This window comes from Zalophus californianus, chromosome 2 (genome assembly GCF_009762305.2).
Source record: "Zalophus californianus isolate mZalCal1 chromosome 2, mZalCal1.pri.v2, whole genome shotgun sequence".
Classification (NCBI taxonomy): Eukaryota; Metazoa; Chordata; class Mammalia; order Carnivora; family Otariidae; genus Zalophus; species Zalophus californianus.
In genome coordinates this window covers 60,646,790-60,664,826 of record NC_045596.1, presented here as the reverse complement: position 1 = coordinate 60,664,826, position 18,037 = coordinate 60,646,790, and the positions used below count along the sequence as shown (strand labels likewise).

The window sequence follows — 18,037 nt, the reverse complement described above, 5'->3', positions numbered from 1 at the left end:
ACATTCTATACATACACATGTGTAGAAGTTAGGATGCTCAATGCCTAAAAAGGAAAAAGTGCAAGAGAAAGGGTCCTAAACTGCCCCCGCCTTTTTTTTAATTGTACAGGAAAAAAATGTATGAAGAACATGGTTTTATTAGGGTTCTTTCAGTTGCAAGATACAGAAACCCTACTTAAGCCAGTTTAAGCAAAAACAGGGAATTATCTTGCATGTAACTAAACTGCAGAAAGCTGGGAGAGGGGCGGTGGAGAGCCTGTGTCAGGGACAGCAGGACTGAAAAGTTCAAACATCCTCAGGTCTTTGCCTTTTTCTCCTCTCCTCTTAACTCTGCAGTCTTTCTGTCTCAAGGAAGTTAATTTAATTTTCTTGGGAAAACTGGAACCATAGCTACTTGCAACCCTAGGCATTCTTTCATAAAAGCATTAAAAGAAATTTCCCTCCAGCTCCAATGAGAAGAAACCCTGTGGCCGCAAAGTCTGTAACCAGAAAGATTGTGGGGATGAGTGCTAGAGAGCCAAAATAACTGCAGGTCAGGAATGGCTTGAGTGAAATTAAGAGGATACCTATTTAGTGATCTGGGAAGCCTAAGTTGAGAAAATGGTTTAAGAAAGAACTACAGGTGATTGTTAACTCTGCTTTTACTACATGTATGTCCCTGGAAAAAAAAGTGACTGAATTTTTGGACCTCACTTTCTTCATCACAAAGTTTATTATCTGCCTTTTTTTAAAGAGATTTTATTTATTTGAGAGAGAGCAAGACTGAGTTAGAGGGCACTGACGTGCACATGAGTGGAGGGGGGAGGGGCAGAGGGAAAAGGACAAGCAGACTCCTGCCGAGCAGGGAGCGTGACGTGGGGCTCCATCCCAGGACCCTGGGCTCATGAACTGAGCCAAAGGCAGACACTTAACTGGCTGAGCCACCCAGACACCACTATTACCTGTTTTCTGAGCACCAAGCTTGTGGGGGGGTCAAATCAAGTGAGATGACAATGTAAATACAGGACACAGGTGTGAGATAATGTTTTATTTTAAAATCAAGTTTGATTTTTGTGGTACTAGAGTACAATACAAAAGAGGCTTTTAGTTCCCAAAAGGTAACTTTTTTCCATTGCTATTTCCTCTATTTCATGACTTGCAGATCTCCTGGGACTCTAAAAGGTAGAAAATAAGCGCATTTTCCAAAATAACACCATTTAATTCTAACTTGAAGTACCGTTGAGTGGTGAGATTAGAAGGGGATGGTTTAAGTAGGTTGTAAACATGGATATGTAGAAAAAGGAACAAAATCTTTACGTATTTCAGGTAAGAATTAAGTATATATTGCAAAGCCTGAGATGTAATGTGCTCATTTTAAGAGAAGATATACAAAAGTAACTTTTGGAATTCAACTCTGATTCAGGTCTCAAAGATAACTATCTGAAATTTACTTCAAATAAATTTTATCCTAACACACATAAGCAGGCTTTGTGTCATTCCACTTTTCTTGACCTATATTTATAGAGATATGTCAAGTCATTGGCTGACCACAGAGACAATGAAATGAAAACTTCATTAGCCACACACAACAAAGAATACCTACTTTACAAAAATACTTGGGAAAGTCACCAATGGATGGTTCCAGCAGTCAACAAGCAAAATCAACAATCCCTGAAGACTGAATCAGATTTCTAGAGTTACCACAATAGTCAATGTCCAGTTTTCAGCAACAAAAACTCACAAAGCATACAATGAAACAGAAAAATACAGCCCAATCAAAGGGAAAGAAGTGACAGAAAATCATTCCTGAGGAAGCCCATTCACTGGACTTACTAGACAAAGATATTAAATCAACTGCATTAAATATGCTCAAAGAGCTAAAGGAAACCATGTACAAAGAATAGAAAGAAACTGGGAATATGATGTGTGAACAAAATGACATCAATAAATAGACACAAATTATAAAAAAGAACCCAATAGAAATTCTGGAGCTGCTAAGTAAAAAACCGAAATGAAAAATTCACTGGAGGGATTCATCAGCAGTTGTGAGCCAGCCAAAGAATCAGCAACTTGAAAATAGGACACTCAAATTATTAAGTCTGCGGAGCAGAAAGAAAAAAAATGAAGAAAAGTAAACAGAGCCTAAGGGACTTATAATACCATCAAATGAACCAATATACTCATAATGCAAGTCCCAGAAAAAAATAAAAAAGCTGAGAGAATACCTGCAAAAATAATGACAGAAAATATCCCAAATATGATGGACTACATGAATCCACATATCCAAGAAGTTCACTGAACTACAAAGAGGATAAACCCAAAGAGCCACAGGATAGCTATATGATCAAAACTCAGAGACATTCTGCCTAGCAAGATGGTGGAGGAGTAAGAGACCTAAATTTCGTCTGGTCCCAGGAATTCAGCTGAATAGGGATCAAACCATTCTGAACACCTACGAACTCAAGAGGAGATCAAAGAAAAGATTAGCAACAACTCTCTGAACAAAAAAGCGAACACTTTCTGGAAGGTAGGACTGCAGAGAAGTGAATCCGAGGTGATATTCGGGAAGAGAGCCAGTGGGAGCCTCTGTAAGCCACTACTGGCAAGTGACAAAGCAGCGGAGCACAAAAGCAGAACTTTTAGAAGTCGGCTCTGCTGAGGGACGTCGCTCCAGGGGCTAAGCAGGGGGTGGAACCCTCACGGGACAGTGTGGTCTCAGGACCCTCAGGGTCACAGAAAGACCGGGGTGCCTGAGTGCGGCAGAGCTCCCAGGTATCAGAGCAGGGAAGCCGGCTGCAGAGACGGAGCCGAGGAGTGGGCTCTCAGCTCAGGGGTTGCCATAAACCGTAATCCGCGGCACAGTCGGGCCACTGCTCTTCCAGCAGGGACCCAACAAGCGGCAGATCCGGGGAGACTCCCCTTCCTCCCCCGGGGAGGAGTGGCGCGGGAGCGTACCACATGGATCTGCTGGGTTTGGAGACCCCAGACGGGGTCAGGTGCCAGAAACAGAAATGTTCGGTCACAGGCCGGGTGAGCACAGAGTGCGGCCGGAGCCTGGGGAGAGGAGAGTGATTGCTTTTCTCTAGGGGCTCACTGAGGGGTGGAGACCCGAGTTCTGGCTCCTCTGGGGCAGAGATTGGGAAGCCGCCATTTTCACTCTCCTCCAAAGCTGTACTGAAAGCTTGCAGGGAACAAAAGCTCCCAAGAGCAAACCCGAGCAGATTACTTAGCCCGGACCGGCAAGGGCAGAGCAATTCTGCCTCCAGCAAAGACATCTAGGAACCACGGCAACAGGCCGTTCAGCCAGAAGATCAGCAAGAACAGCCAGCCAAGACCGAGTTTACCGATCAATGAGAACGGCACAACTCCAGCACTAGGGAAATACTACACATGGAATTCATGGCTTCCCCCCCCCCCCATTCTTTAGTCTTTCAAAGTTAATTTTTTTAATTTTTTTTGAATTTTTCTTTTTCCCCTTTTCAACCAACATTTTATCAATCCCATTTTAAAAAAAAATTTTTTTTGAATGGAGGGGCGGAGCAAGATGGCGGAGGAGTAGAAGACCTGGATTTCATCTGGTCTCAGGAATTCAGCTGAATAGGGATCAAACCATTCTGAACACCTACGAACTCAACAGGAGATGGAAGAGAAGAATAGCAACAACTCTCTTAACAGAAAAGCGACCACTTACTGGAAAGTAAAACGTGCGGAGAAGTGAATTTGAGGCGATATTCGGGAGAATAGACGGCGGGGGAAGGGGCCTCCGTTGGCCGCTTCTGGCAAGTGATAGAGCCTCCCAGCACAAAAGCGGAACTTTTAGAAGTCTGCTCTGCTGAGGGACGTCGCTCCAGGGGCTAAGCGGGGGGTGGAACCCTCACGGGACAGTGTGGTCTCAGGACCCTTGGGGTCACAGAAAGACACCTGAGTGCGGCAGAGCTCCCAGGTATCAGAGCAGGGAAGCTGGCTGCAGGGACAGAGCCGAGGTGCGGGCTCTCAGCTCGGGGTTGCCATAAACCGTGATATGCGGCCCAGTGGGGCCACTGCTCCTCCAGCAGGGACCCAACAAGTGGCAGATCCAGAGAGACTCCCCTTCCTCCCCCAGAAGGAGCGGTGTAGGAACACACCACAGGGATCTGCTGGGTTTGGAGACTCCACACGGGGTCGGGTGCCAGAGACAGAAATGCTTGGTCACAGGCCAGGTGAGCACGGAGTGCGGGCGGGAACCGGGGACACGGGAGTGACTGACTGCTTTTCTCTGGGGACGCAGAGGAGCTGGGCCCAAAGTTCTCGGCTCCTCCAGGTGGAGATTGGGAGGTCACCATTTTCACTCTTGTCCTCCAAAGCTGTACGGAAAGCTTGCAGGGAACAAAAGCTCCCGAGAGCAAACCCGAGCAGACTGCTTAGCCCCAACCGGCAAGGGCGGGGCAATTCCGCCTCCAGCAAAGACATTTGGGAACCACGGCAACAGGCCCCTCCCCCAGAAGATCAGCAAGAACAGCCAGCCAAGACCAAGTTTACCGATCAAGGAGAACAGGAGAACGCCAGGGCTAGGGGAATACTGCACATAGAATTCATGGCTTTTTTACCATGATTCATTAGTTTTTCAAAGTTAATTTTTTTTAACTTTTTTTAAAATTTTTCTTTTTCCCTTTTTCAACCATCTTATCAATTCCTTTTTGGAAAAAAAAACTTTTTTATTTTTCATTTGTAGTCATATTCTATCCCTTCATAGTAGATACCTTTATTTTTGGCATATATAAGTCGTTCTCTCTTTAAAATTTTGAGATAGTTTCTTCTAACAGATCAAAATATACCCTAAATCACTACTGTATGGCTTTGTTCTAGTCTCCTGCCTGATCACATTCTTTTTTTTTTTAAACCTTCTTCCTTCTTTTTTCAAACAACTTCTTATCAATTCCTTTTATAAAATCTTTTATAATTTTCATCTTTACAGTCATCTTCCAACCCTTCATTGTATCAACCCTTATTTTGGACATATATAAATCTTTCTTTCTTTAAAATTTTAGGAGGCACTTTCTTCTAACAGACCAAAATAAACCCAAAATCTAGTGTGTGGCACTGATCTATGCAGTAGCCTGATCATATTTGATCATATTGGTTTTTTTTGTTTTGTTCTGTTTTTGTTTGTTTTTATGTTTTTCCTCTTTCTTTTTTCTTTCTTTCCCCCTGGTTTCAGGTCTTTTCCGATATGTTTAGAGTATATTTGCTGGAGACGTTGTTAACCTGTTACCATTTTGTTCTCTTGTCATCTATTCTCCTCTGGACAAAATGACAAGACGAAAAAAAAAACCTAAGTAAAAAGACCAAGAGGTAGTACCGTCTGCCAGGGACCTACTCAATACAGACATTAGTATGATGTCGGACCTAGAGTTCAGAATCATGATTTTAAAGATACTAGCTGGGCTTGAAAAAAGCATAGAAGTTATTAGAGAAACCCTTCCGGGAGAAATAAAAGAACGAAAATCTAACCAAATCACAATCAAAAAGGCTATAAATGAAGTGCAATAAAAAATGGGGACACTAACTGCTAGGATAAATGAGGCAGAAGAGAGAATCAGCGATATAGAAGACCAAATGAGGGAAAATAAAGAAGCTGAGAAAAAGAGAGAAACAACTACTGGATCACGAGGGCAGAATTCAAGAGATAAGCGATACGGTAAGACGAAACATTAAAATAATTGGGATCCCAGAAGAAGAAGAAAGAGAGAGAGGGGCAGAAGGTATACTGGAGCAAATTATAGCAGAGAACTTCCCTAATGTGGGGAAGGAAAAGGCATCAAAATCCAGGAGGCACAGAGAATCCCTCTCAAAATCAATAAAAATAGGTCAACACCCCGACATCTAATAGTAAAACTTACGAGTCTCAGAGACAAAGAGAAAATCCTGAAAGCAGCTCGGGAGAAGAGACATGTAACCTACAATGGTAGAAACATTAGATTGGCAACAGACCTATCCACAGAGACCTGGCAGGTGAGAAAGGACTGGCATGATATCTTCAGAGCACTAAACGAGAAAAATACGCAGCCAAGAATACTACATCTACCTAGGCTGTCACTGAAAATTGAAGGAGAGATAAAAATCTTCCAGGACAAACAAAAACTAAAGGAATTTGCAAACACGAAACCAGCCCTCCAAGAAATATTGAAAGGGGTCCTCTAAGCAAAGAGAGACCCTAAAAGCAGCAGAGACCAGAAAGGAACACAGACAACATACAGTAACAGTCACCTTATGGGCAATACAATGGCACTAAATTCATATCTTTCAATAGTTACCCTGAATGTAAATGGGCTAAATGCCCCAATCAAAAGACACAGGCTATCAGATTGGATTAAAAAACAAGACCCATCGATATGTTGTCTGCAAGAGACTCATTTTAGACTCAAAGACACCCCCAGATTGAAAGTGAGGGGGTTGAAAACCATTTACCATGCTAATGGACACCAAAAGAAAGCTGGGGTGGCAATCCTTATTATCAGACAAATTAGATTTTAAAACAAAAACTGTAATAAGAGACGAGGAAGGACACTATATCCTACTTAAAGGGTCTATCCAACAAGAAGATCTAACAATTGTAAATATCTATGCCCCTAACAGAGGAGCAACCAATTATATAAGGCAATTAATAACAAAAGCAAAGAAACACATTGACAACAATACAGTAATAGTGGGGGACTTTAACACCCCCGACTGAAATGGACAGATCATCTAAGCAAAAGATCAACAAGAAAATAAAGACTTTAAATGACACACTGGACCAAATGGACTTCACAGACATATTCAGAACATTCCATCCCAAAGCAACGGAATACACATTCTTCTCTAGTGCCCATACAACATTCTCCAGAATAGATCACATCCTAGGTCACAAATCAGGTCTCAACCGGTACCAAAAGACTGGGATTATTCCCTGCATATTTTCAGACCACAGTGCTTTGAAACTAGAACTCAATCACAAGAGGAAAGTCGGAAAGAACTCAAATACATGGAGGCTAAAGAGCATCCTACTAAGGAATGAATGGGTCAACCAGGAAATTAAAGAAGAATTAAAAAAATTCATGGAAACCAATGAAAATGAAAACACAACTGTTCAAAACCTTTGGGATACAGCAAAGGCAGTCCTAAGAGAAAAGTATATAGCAATACAAGCCTTTCTCAAGAAACAAGAAAGGTCTCAAATACACAACCTAACCCTACACCTACAGGAGCTAGAAAGTGTTCTCTCTCTCGCTGTGTCTCTCTGTCAAATAAATAAACAAAATCTTAAAAAAAAAAAAAAGGAGCTAGAGAAAAAACAGCAAATAAAGCCTAAACCCAGCAGGAGAAGAGAAATAATAAAAGATCAGAGCAGAAATCAATGAACTAAAAACCAAAAGAACAGTAGAACAGATCAACGAAACTAGGAGCTGGTTCTTTGAAAGAATTAACAAGACTGATAAACCCCTGGCCAGACTTATCAAAAAGAAAAGAGAAATGACCCAAATCAACAAAATCATGAATGAAAGAGGAGAGATCACAACCAACACCAAAGACATACAAACAATTATAAGAACATATTATGAGCAACTATATGCCAGCAAATTAGATAACCTGGAAGAAATGGATGTGTTCCTAGAGATGTATCAACTACGAAAATTGAACCAGGAAGAAAGAAAACCTGAACAGACCTATAGCCACTAAGGAAATTGAAGCAGTCATCAAAAATCTCCCAACAAACAAAAGCCCAGGGCCAGATGGCTTCCCAGGGGAATTCTACCAAGCATTTAAAGAAGAATTAATACCTATTCTCCTGAAACTGTTCCAAAAATAGAAATGGAAGGAAAACTTCCAAACTCATTTTATGAGGCCACCATTACCTTGATCCCAAAACCAGACAAAGACCCCATCAAAAAGGAGAATTACAGACCAATATCCTTGAGGAACATGGATGCAAAAATTCTCACCAAAATACTAGCCAATAGGATCCAACAGTACATTAAAAGGATTATTCACCATGACCAAGTGGGATTTATCCCTGGGCTGCAAGGTTGGTTCAACATCCTCAAATCAATCAACGTGATACAATATATTAACAAAAGAAAGAACAAGAATCATATGATCCTCTCAGTAGATGCAGAAAAAGCATTTGACAAAGTACAGCATCCTTTCTTCATCAAAACTCTTCAGAGTATTAGGAATAGAGGATACATACCTCAGTATCATAAAAGCCATCTAGGAAAAACCTACAGCGAATATCATTCTCAATGGGGAAAAGCTGAGAGCTTTCCCCCTAAGGTCAGGAATGCGGCAGGGATGTCCACTCTCACCACTGCTATTCAACATAGTATTAGAAGTCCTAGCCACAGCAATCAGACAACAAAAAGAAATCAAAGGCATCCAAATCGGCAAAGAGGAAGTCAAACTCTCACTGTCTGTAGATGATATGATACTGTATGTGGAAAACCCAAAAGACTCCACCCCAAAACTGCTAGAACTCATACAGGAATTCAATAAAGTGGCAGAATATAAAATCGATGCAGAGAAATCAGTGGCATTCCTATACACCAACAAGACAGAAGAGAGACAAATTAAGGAGTCAATCCCATTTACAATTGCACCCAAAACCATAAGATACCTAGCAATAAATCTAACCAAAGAGGCAAAGGATCTGTACTCAGAAAACTATAAAATACTCATGAAAGAAATTGAGGAAGACACAAAGAAATGGAAAAATGTTCCATGCTCATGGATTGGAAGAACAAACATTGTGAAGATGTCAATGCTACCTAGAGCAATCTACACATTCAACGCAATCCCCACCAAAATACCATCCACTTTTTTCAAAGAAACGGAACAAATAATCCTAAAATTTGTATGGAACCAGAAGAGACCCCGAAAAGCCAGAGGAATGTTGAAAAAGAAAAGCAAAGCTGGCGGCATCACAATTCCGGACCCAGCTCTATTACAAAGCTGTCATCATCAGAACAGTATGGTACTGGCACAAAAACAGACACACAGATCACTGGAACAGAATAGAGAGCCCAGAAATGGACCCTCAACTCTATGGTCAACTCATCTTTGACAAAGCAGAAAAGAATGTCCAATGGCAAAAAGACAGTCTCTTCAACAAATGGTGTTGGGAAAATTGGACAGCCACATGCAGAAGAATGAAACTGGACCATTTCCTTACACCACACACAAAAATAGACTCCAAATGGTTGAAAGACCTAAACGTGAGACAGGAGTCCATCAAAATCCTAAAGGAGAACACAGGCAGCAACCTCTTCGACCTCAGCCACAACAACTTCTTCCTAGAAATATCGCCAAAAGGGAAGCAAGGGCAAAAATGAACTATTGGGATTTCATCAAGATAAAAAGCTTTTGCACAGCAAAAGAAACAGTCCACAAAACCAAAAGACAACTGACAGAATGGGAGAAAATATTTGCAAATGACATATCAGATAAAGGGCTAGTATCCAAAATCTATAAAGAACTTATCAAACTCAACACCCAAAGAACAAATAATCCAATCAAGAAATGGACAGAAGACATGAACAGACATTTTTCCAAAGACGACATCCAAATGGCCAACGACACATGAAAAAGTGTTCAACATCACTTGGCATCAGGGAAATCGAAATCAAAACCTCAGTGAGATACCACCTCACACCAGTCAGAATGGCTAAAGTTAACAAGTCAGGAAATGACAGATGTTGGTGGGGATGTGGAGAAAGGGGAACCCTTCTACACTATTGGTGCGAATGCAAGCTGGTGCAGCCACTCTGGAAAACAGTATGGAGGATCCTCAAAAAGTTGAAAATAGAGCTACCATACGATCCAGCAATTGCACTGGGTATTTACCCTAAAGATACAAATGTAGGAATCCAAAGGGGTACGTGCATCCCGATGTTTATAGCAGCAATGTCCACAGTACCCAAACTGTGGAAAGAGCCAAGATGTCCATCGACAGATGAATGGATAACAAAGATGTGGTATATATATACATATATATATACACACACACACACACACACACACACACACACAATGGAATATTATGCAGCCTCAAAAGGAATGAGATCTTGCCATTTGCAACGATGTGGATGGAACTGGAGGGCGTTATGCTGAGCGAAGTCAATCGATCAGAGAAAGACATGTATCATATGACCTCACTGATATGAGGAATTCTTAATCTCAGGAAACAAACTGAGGGTTGCTGAAGTGTGTGGGGGGGTGAAGGGATGGGGTGGCTGGGTGATAGACACTGGGGAGTTTGTGTGCTATAGTGAGCGCTGTGAATTGTGCAAGACTGTTGAATTACAGATCTGTACCTCTGAAACAAATAATGTAATATATGTTAAGAAAAAAAAAGAAGATAGTAGGAGGGGAAGAATGAAGGGGGGGATATCGGAGCGGGAGACGAACCATCAGAGAAGATGGACTCTGAAAAACAAACTGAGCGTTCGGGGGGGGGGGGTGTGTGGGAGGATGGGTTAGCCTGGTGATGGGTATTAAAGAGGGCACATTCTGCATGGAGCACTGGGTGTTATGCACCAACAATGAATCATGGAACACTACCTCAAAATCTAATAATGTAATGTGTAATGTATAGTGATTAACATAATAAAAAATTAAAAAAAAAAGAAATGGGCAGAAGACATGAACATTTTTCCACAGAAGACATCCAAATAGCCAACAGACACATGAAAAAGTGTTCAGCATCACTTGGCATCAGGGAAATCCAAATCAAAACCTCAATGAGATACCACCTCACACCAGTCAGAATGGCTAAAATTAACAAGTCAGGAAACGACAGATGTTGGCGAGGATGCAGAGAAAGGGGGAACCCTCCTACACTGCTGGTGGGAATGCAAGCCGCTGCAACCACTCTGGAAAACAGTATGGACGTTCCACAAAAAGTTGAAAATAGAGCCACCGTACAACCCAGCAATTGCACTACTGGGTATTTACCCCAAAGATACAAATGTAGGGATCCAAAGGGGCACCTGCACCCTGATGTTTATAGCAGCAATGTCCACAATAGCCAAACTGTGGAAAGAGCCAAGCTGTCCATCAACAGATGAATGGATAACGAAGATGTGGTATATACATACAATGGAATATTATGCAGCCATCAAAACGAATGAGATCGTGCCATTTGCAACGACGTGGATGGAACTGGAGGGTGTTATGCTGAGTGAAATAAGTCAATCAGAGAAAGCCAGGTATCATATGACCTCGCTGATATGAGGAATTCTTAATCTCAGGAAACAAACTGAGGGTTGCTGGAGTGGTGGGGGGTGGGAGGGATGGGGTGGCTGCGTGATAGACATTGGGGAGGGTATGTGCTATGGTGAGTGCTGTGAATTGTGTAAGACTGATGAATCACAGACCTGTACCTCTTAAACAAATAATATATATTAAAAAAAAAAGAAAGGAAGAAGATAGCAGGAAGGGAAAAGTGAAGAGGAGGAATTGAAGGGGGAGACGAACCATGAGAGACTATGCACTCTGAGAAACAAACTGAGGGTTCTAGAGGGGAGGGAGTGGAGGGTTGGGTTAGCCTGGTGATGGGTATTAAAGACGGCACGTATTGAATGGAGCACTGGGTGTTATACACAAACGGTGAATCATGGAACACTACATCATAAACTAATGATGTAATGTATGGTGATTAACATAATATAATAAAAAAAACCTCAGAGACAAAGTGAAAATTCTGAAGAGGATTCAAGAGAGAAGGGACTCCTCAAATAGAAAAGATCTTCAGTAAGATTAACAGCCAATTTCTCATCAGAAATGATGGAGGCCAGAAAGAATAGGATTACATATTTAAGATGCAGAAAGGAAAAAAAAAATTTGTCAACCAAAAATTCTGTATCTGGCAAAACTACCTTTTGAGAATGAAAAAGAAATGAAGACATTTCCAGATAAACAGAAGTTAAAGGAGTTTGATACCATTAGACTTGCCTACAAGAAATGTTAAACGGAGTCCTTCAGGCTAAAATGAAAGAACACTAGACAGTAAACTGAAGTAGTATGAAGATATACAGAAAAATGTAAAAGTACACAGTGAAGAAGAGAGAGGACGAAGAGCAAAAGGAAAAGGAGAAGAAAGGATGGAGGGTGAAGGTGGAGGAGGTGGAGGAACTGTCACTGCCTCAGCTATATTGCTGATTAGAGAGCCCACATGGAGAAGTCTTCAGGGGCCAATTAATACCTGGGCTATACAGCTGGGGAAAGAGGCCCCATGGAGGTGGCCTGTGATGCTATTTTAGTCATCCAGCACAGCCAAGCCTTCAGATGACTCCAGACCCAGCCACTATCTGATGGCAACTGGAGAAAAATCACTAACAAACTTTAGTGGGAGACTTAGATATTAATTTGGAGGTCAAGAAACTTAAATCCATAATTTGGCTTCCGTTGATAATGCTACTATAAACATTGGGGTTCATGTATCCCTTCAAATCCACATATTTGTATCCTTTGGTAAATATCTAGTAGTGCAATGCTGGACCAAAGGATGATTCTATTTTTAACTTCTTAAGGAACCTCCATACTGTTTTCCACAGTGCCTGCACAAGTTTGCAATCCCATCAAGAGTATAAGAGGGCTCCCCTTTCTCCGCATCCTCATCATCTGTTGTTTCCTGCGTTAATTTTAGCCATTCTGCCAGATGTGAGGTGATATCTCATTGAAGTTTTGACTTGTATTTCTCTGATGATGAGTGATGTTTACCATCTTTTCATGTATCTGCTAGCCATCTGTATGTCTTCTTTGGAAAAATGTCTATTTATGTCTTCTGCCCATTTCTTAATGATTGTTTTTGGGGTGTTGAGTTCAATAAGTTCTTTATAGATTTTGGATACTAACCTTTTATCAAATATGTCATCTGCAAATATCTTCTCCCATTCTGAAGGTTGCCTTTTAGTTTTGTTGACAATAGCCAAATAATAGAAAGAGCCCAAATGTTCACTGACTAATGAATGGATAAAGAAATTATGGTATACATACATACATATATAAATAGTGGGATATTACTCAGTCATAAAAAAGAATGACATCTTATTATTTGTAACAACGTAGATGGAGCTGGAGTGTATTATGCTAAGCAAAATAAGTCAGAGAAAGACAAATACCATATGATTTCACTCACATGTGGAATTTAAGAAACATATGAACATGGGGTGGGGAAGAGAGGTAAACCACAGAACAGACTCTTAACTATACAGAACCAACTGAGGGTTGCTGGAAGGGAGGTGGGCAGGGGGATGGGTTAAATGGATGATGGGTATTAAGGAGGGCACTTGTAATGAGCACTGGTATTATATGTAAGTGATAAATCACTAAAATCTACTCCTGAAACTAATATTACACTACATGTTAACTGAAATTTAGATAAAAACTTGAAAATAAAATATACAATATCAGACAATAATTTATCGTTTGAAATAATCAATTATAGATTACCTATAAACTACAGGGGCACCTAGCTGGCTCAGTCAGCAGAGCATGCGGCTCTTGATCTCAGGGTTGTGAGTACAAGCCCCAGGCTGGGTGTGGAGCGAGAAAAGAGAAGAGAAGAGAAGAGAGCGCCTGGGTGGCTCAGTCAGTTAATCGTCTGCCTTCAGCTCAGGTCATATCTCAGGGTCCTGGGATCAGGTTCCACATCAGGCTCCCTGCTTGGCGGGAAGCCTGCTTCTCCCTCTCCCTGCCTCTCCCCCTGCCTGTGTTCTCTCACTCTATCAAATAAATAAAATCTTTAAAAAAGAAAAGAAAAAAAAGGAAAAGAAAAAAAACCTATACATTACAGAAATAAATAGAAATCAGTATTATGTAAAAATGAAAAACTTCTAAACATTCAAGAGCAAAAAATTAAAATAAAAAGGCAATGAGCCTAATGATATTAAATACACATGGCAATGTAGGGTCAATGAAACTCTCATTCACTGCTGGTGGAAGCATAAACAGCATAAATTAAGTTGAATATACATAGACTCTATGAACCAGCAATTCCACTCCTAATACACTGAACAGAAACACGCATATATATATATATATATATATGCATATATATATATGCACCAAAAGATACACACAACATTCATAACAGCAACTTTCAGTTTAGCCCAAAAGGGGAAAAAAATCAAAATATCCATTAGCTGAATATATACTTTGTGGTAGGTCATACAACAGAATTCAAGAGAGCAATTAAAATGAAACTACTCCATCATGACATGGATGAATCTCAAAAACATTTAGTCATAAGAACGAGACACTAAATAGAACATATATAATGCCATTTATATAGTTCAAAAATAGGCAAACTCATTTGTGATATATCTTTGGGGAAGAAGGGAATGATACCGTCATGCCAGTGACAGTGAAAATCCAGAGTCATGATGCTGGTGCAGGTTTCTATATATATACATATGTTTCCCCTGTATATAGGTTGCATTAGTTACTAAGGCTATCACACAAAATACCACAGATTGAGCAACTTTAGCAACAAATTTATTTTCTCACAATTCTGGAGACTAAAACTCCAAGATCAAGGAATCAACAGAGTTGGTTTCTTTGTGAGACCTCTCTCCTTGGCTTGTTGGTGGCCCTCTTCTCCCTGTGTCTTCACATGGTCTTCTCTGTGTATGTCTGTGTCCTAACTGTTCTCATAAGGACATCAGTCATAATGGATTAGGGTCCACCCTAATGACCTCATTTTAACTCAGTTACCTCTTTAAAGACCCTGTCCCCAAATACAGTCACATTCTGAGGTACTGGTGGTTAGAACTTCAACATATCCATTTTGAGAGGACACAATTCAGCTTAGAACATGCAATATACTTCATTCAGAGGGGAGGGAGGTGGGGGGATGGGTGAACCCGGTGATGGGTATTAAGGAGGGCATGAATTGCATGGAGCACTGGGTGTTACATGCAAACAATGAATCATGGAACACTACATCAAAAACTAATGATGTACTGTATGGTGACTAACATATTAAAAAAAAAGAACATGCAATATACTTCAATAAAAATTAAGAAAACAACGAAATTAAAAAAGCAGATACTTCAACTGAAAATGGATTAAAGCTTCCTATTCAGAATATGTGAAGAATTGACATACATTTATAAAGTTAATACTCTTGACTCCACTTGACAAGTGATCTTGAAAAGACAGAAGATGCAGGTATTAAGACAAGACAAACTAAAAGGTCAATAAGAAACTAAATAAACACTGATCTCAGGTGCCAAGTTTCACACATTAAATAAAAGTAAATACAAACGACAAAGGAATTGGGAAACTGGTACATCAGATGGGGGCATTACAAAATTAATCTAATCGTTCTGGCAAGTAATCAGTCAAAATGTTATAGGAGATATAAAAATGTTTTTAACCCTTGTCTCTATATTTCCAAAAAAGGAAACTATCCCAAGAAAGTAAAATCTTTGAAAAAATAAGAGGTTTTTTCAAATTAATGAAATATAAACAATTCCAAGAGAAACAACTCCAGTGCTCAGAGAATAGACTACAAATATAAAAAAACATTTTTAAATATATAGACTATGTAAACATAATGTTTGTGTAAAATAAGATTATTTAAAAATATTTTTTAGTGACAAGGGTCAGATGTGGATATAGGTGTACCTATGTGTTTGTGAATCTCCTCACCTCACTCCTTTGGTCAAAATTCTTGAAGGTTTGCTCACCGCATAAGGATTTACAAGGCCCTTCACCCTCTGGTTGCTGCTATATTCCTAGCCTCATTTCTCACCACTCCAATTTTATCACTGTACCCTTCACCCTTACCACAGTTCTTACAGTTTCCAAATTTTGGCATCGTTTTTCTCATGCTTCCTGCACAAAATGCCTCCCCATCCACCTTCTTCTAGTAATAAATTCCAACCAACTCTCCCTTCCAGACCTAATTCAACCAGAGCTGACTTTTTATGTACCTCTAATAACTGAGTGCAATCCTTTATTATACCACTTCCTCTACAGTAATCACTACTTTGAATGCCACTTTCCCCCCACTAAACTGTGAGCTCTTTCACGGCAGAGATTATTGTTCATATTTGTGTCCATAGCGTCTAGAATTGTAATAAAAGCTTGGTAAATGAAATAAATGAATGATAAGCAGTAAATTAAGGGTCTCAAGAGCATGGACTTTTTTCTTGTAAAGTTACCTAGATAAGGAATTTTAATGTAAATCACTTTAAATAAATATGGGTTTTTAAACAAAAATATTTTCTCCCTCTTCAGGATAATTTTTCTTCAAATTAGGCAGCAGCTTAATAACTATGGTAACATGTCATCAGACAATAAAAGAGCAAAAATGTGTTACCGCCAGCATTCAGCCACAGCTGTCCTTTATTTTTTTCAATTTTTTGTTATGTTAATCACCATACATCACATCATTAGTTTTTGATGTAGTGTTCCATGATTCACTGTTTGCGTATAACACCCAGTGCTCCATGCACGACGTGCCCTCTTTAATACCCATCACCAGGCTAACCCATCCCCCCTCTAGAACCCTCAGTTTGTTTTTCAGAGTCCATCATCTCTCATGGTTCCTCTCCCGGTCCGATTTCCCCCGCTTCATTCCTCCCTCCTGCTATCTCCTTCAATGATGTTCTAACATTTCCTCTCAGGATAGTTTATTAACAGATTTAACCTAGTCCTTCAGCTTTAGATAAAAAAATATAAGCCAGGAGGCCTGATATAAGATCAGTAAAGGAAGAATTTGTTCCTTTCTCTTTGTTATCTGAGATGTGGACACAACTATGATTTGCCTGCAGACACCTTACCATATTTTGGAAGGAAGAAAGAACTCCCTGTATAGGGGAAAAAGAGGAAAAAATAAAAATCAGAAAGCTAAGTAGGGGCTTCTGAGACTTTCAAGAAATAAACCCTTTTCAAGTCAGCATTCTTTAATACTAGCAATAGCTGCTGAGAGAAGGGGAAGTCCACCCTGTAAGAAATTCAAACAGGCCTGGGGATTTCATTTTGAAAGAAACTTCCCCTTTCACAAGTAAAAGGAAGACTTATCTTCACTGTGACAGTCTGTAAAACTGTATATAATTAAACAGACCACACTAATTCCATAACCAAAAAGGACGAAAGGGGAAAGTCCGGGAGCACATATGAAAACATAATCATGCCTCTGCAAGGCTCTTGAGGGTTACATCAGCATTTGGTTCCTTGGGGAATAGGAACTGTTGGAAGCAAAACAGGTTAAGACCATGTCCAAAGGGAAACAGAATTTATCGTTGATTCCAAAATGCTGATAATCCTTGGCTCCTTCCCCAGGACTGAGAGAAATGCCTGCAATATCCTCTCGCTGGGTTTCTCTTTCCCCTAAAAGCCCTATCTGGCCATAAATGACACTTCGATGGGATTTTCTGTCCTGCCCAGACAGGAAAATGTTTTTTCTCAGAGCTTTCAAGACAACTTCCAAAAGGCGGCCTGGGAAACAAGTGACTGCACCGCTGGGGTGCCGGGAGCGGCCCCAGCCTTCGTCTATTTCTACAGGTCACGCCAGCCCGCGCACGCTTAGTACAGAGTCGTCCCGGCCACTCAGCCGCGCCTCCAGACGAGCCCTCCCATGCAGCTTGTTAGCAGAGGAAAGTAGCCCCTTCTGTGTAATAAACAAGGTGGGCCTTCCGTGGCTCCTAACTGACCCCAGTGCCTCTTTTCTCTTGTCCAAAAGGCCTTCTCCCAGTCACCACAAACTGCAGTCGAAGGACCCTCCGAAGCCTCGCCCGGTAGCCCCACACCCGATAACCAAACCCTTCCGGCGTCAACCCAAGCCTCGTGTGGAAACTGCAAAACAGGCCCCGTTCCCGGCGTCCTCCCCGCCCCCCGCCCCGAAGAAACGCAGCCTCTCGGGGCAGCAGGCTGTCGGCCAGACAGGGGGCAGGGAGGAGAGGTCCCGAAGGGGTACAGCCACTACCTTTCTCCCAATGTGTTCCTCTGGCCGATTCAGCACGAACAGCAGGAGAACCCAGCAGCGGCACCAGATGCGCGAGCGGTGCCCGTAGCCTCCGCACTGAAAGTTCTG

General features: G+C 41.0%; 1 protein-coding gene across 1 annotated transcript in view; it reads right to left on the bottom strand.

Moving 5' to 3' along the window:
* The window catches only part of ART3 (ADP-ribosyltransferase 3 (inactive)), a 155,011-nt gene extending 136,974 nt beyond the window's left edge, over window positions 1–18,037 (bottom strand). The window contains exon 1 of the mRNA XM_027599236.2: window positions 17,930–18,037. The gene's annotated coding sequence lies outside the window, so the exon portion shown is untranslated. The remainder of the gene's footprint in view (window positions 1–17,929) is intronic.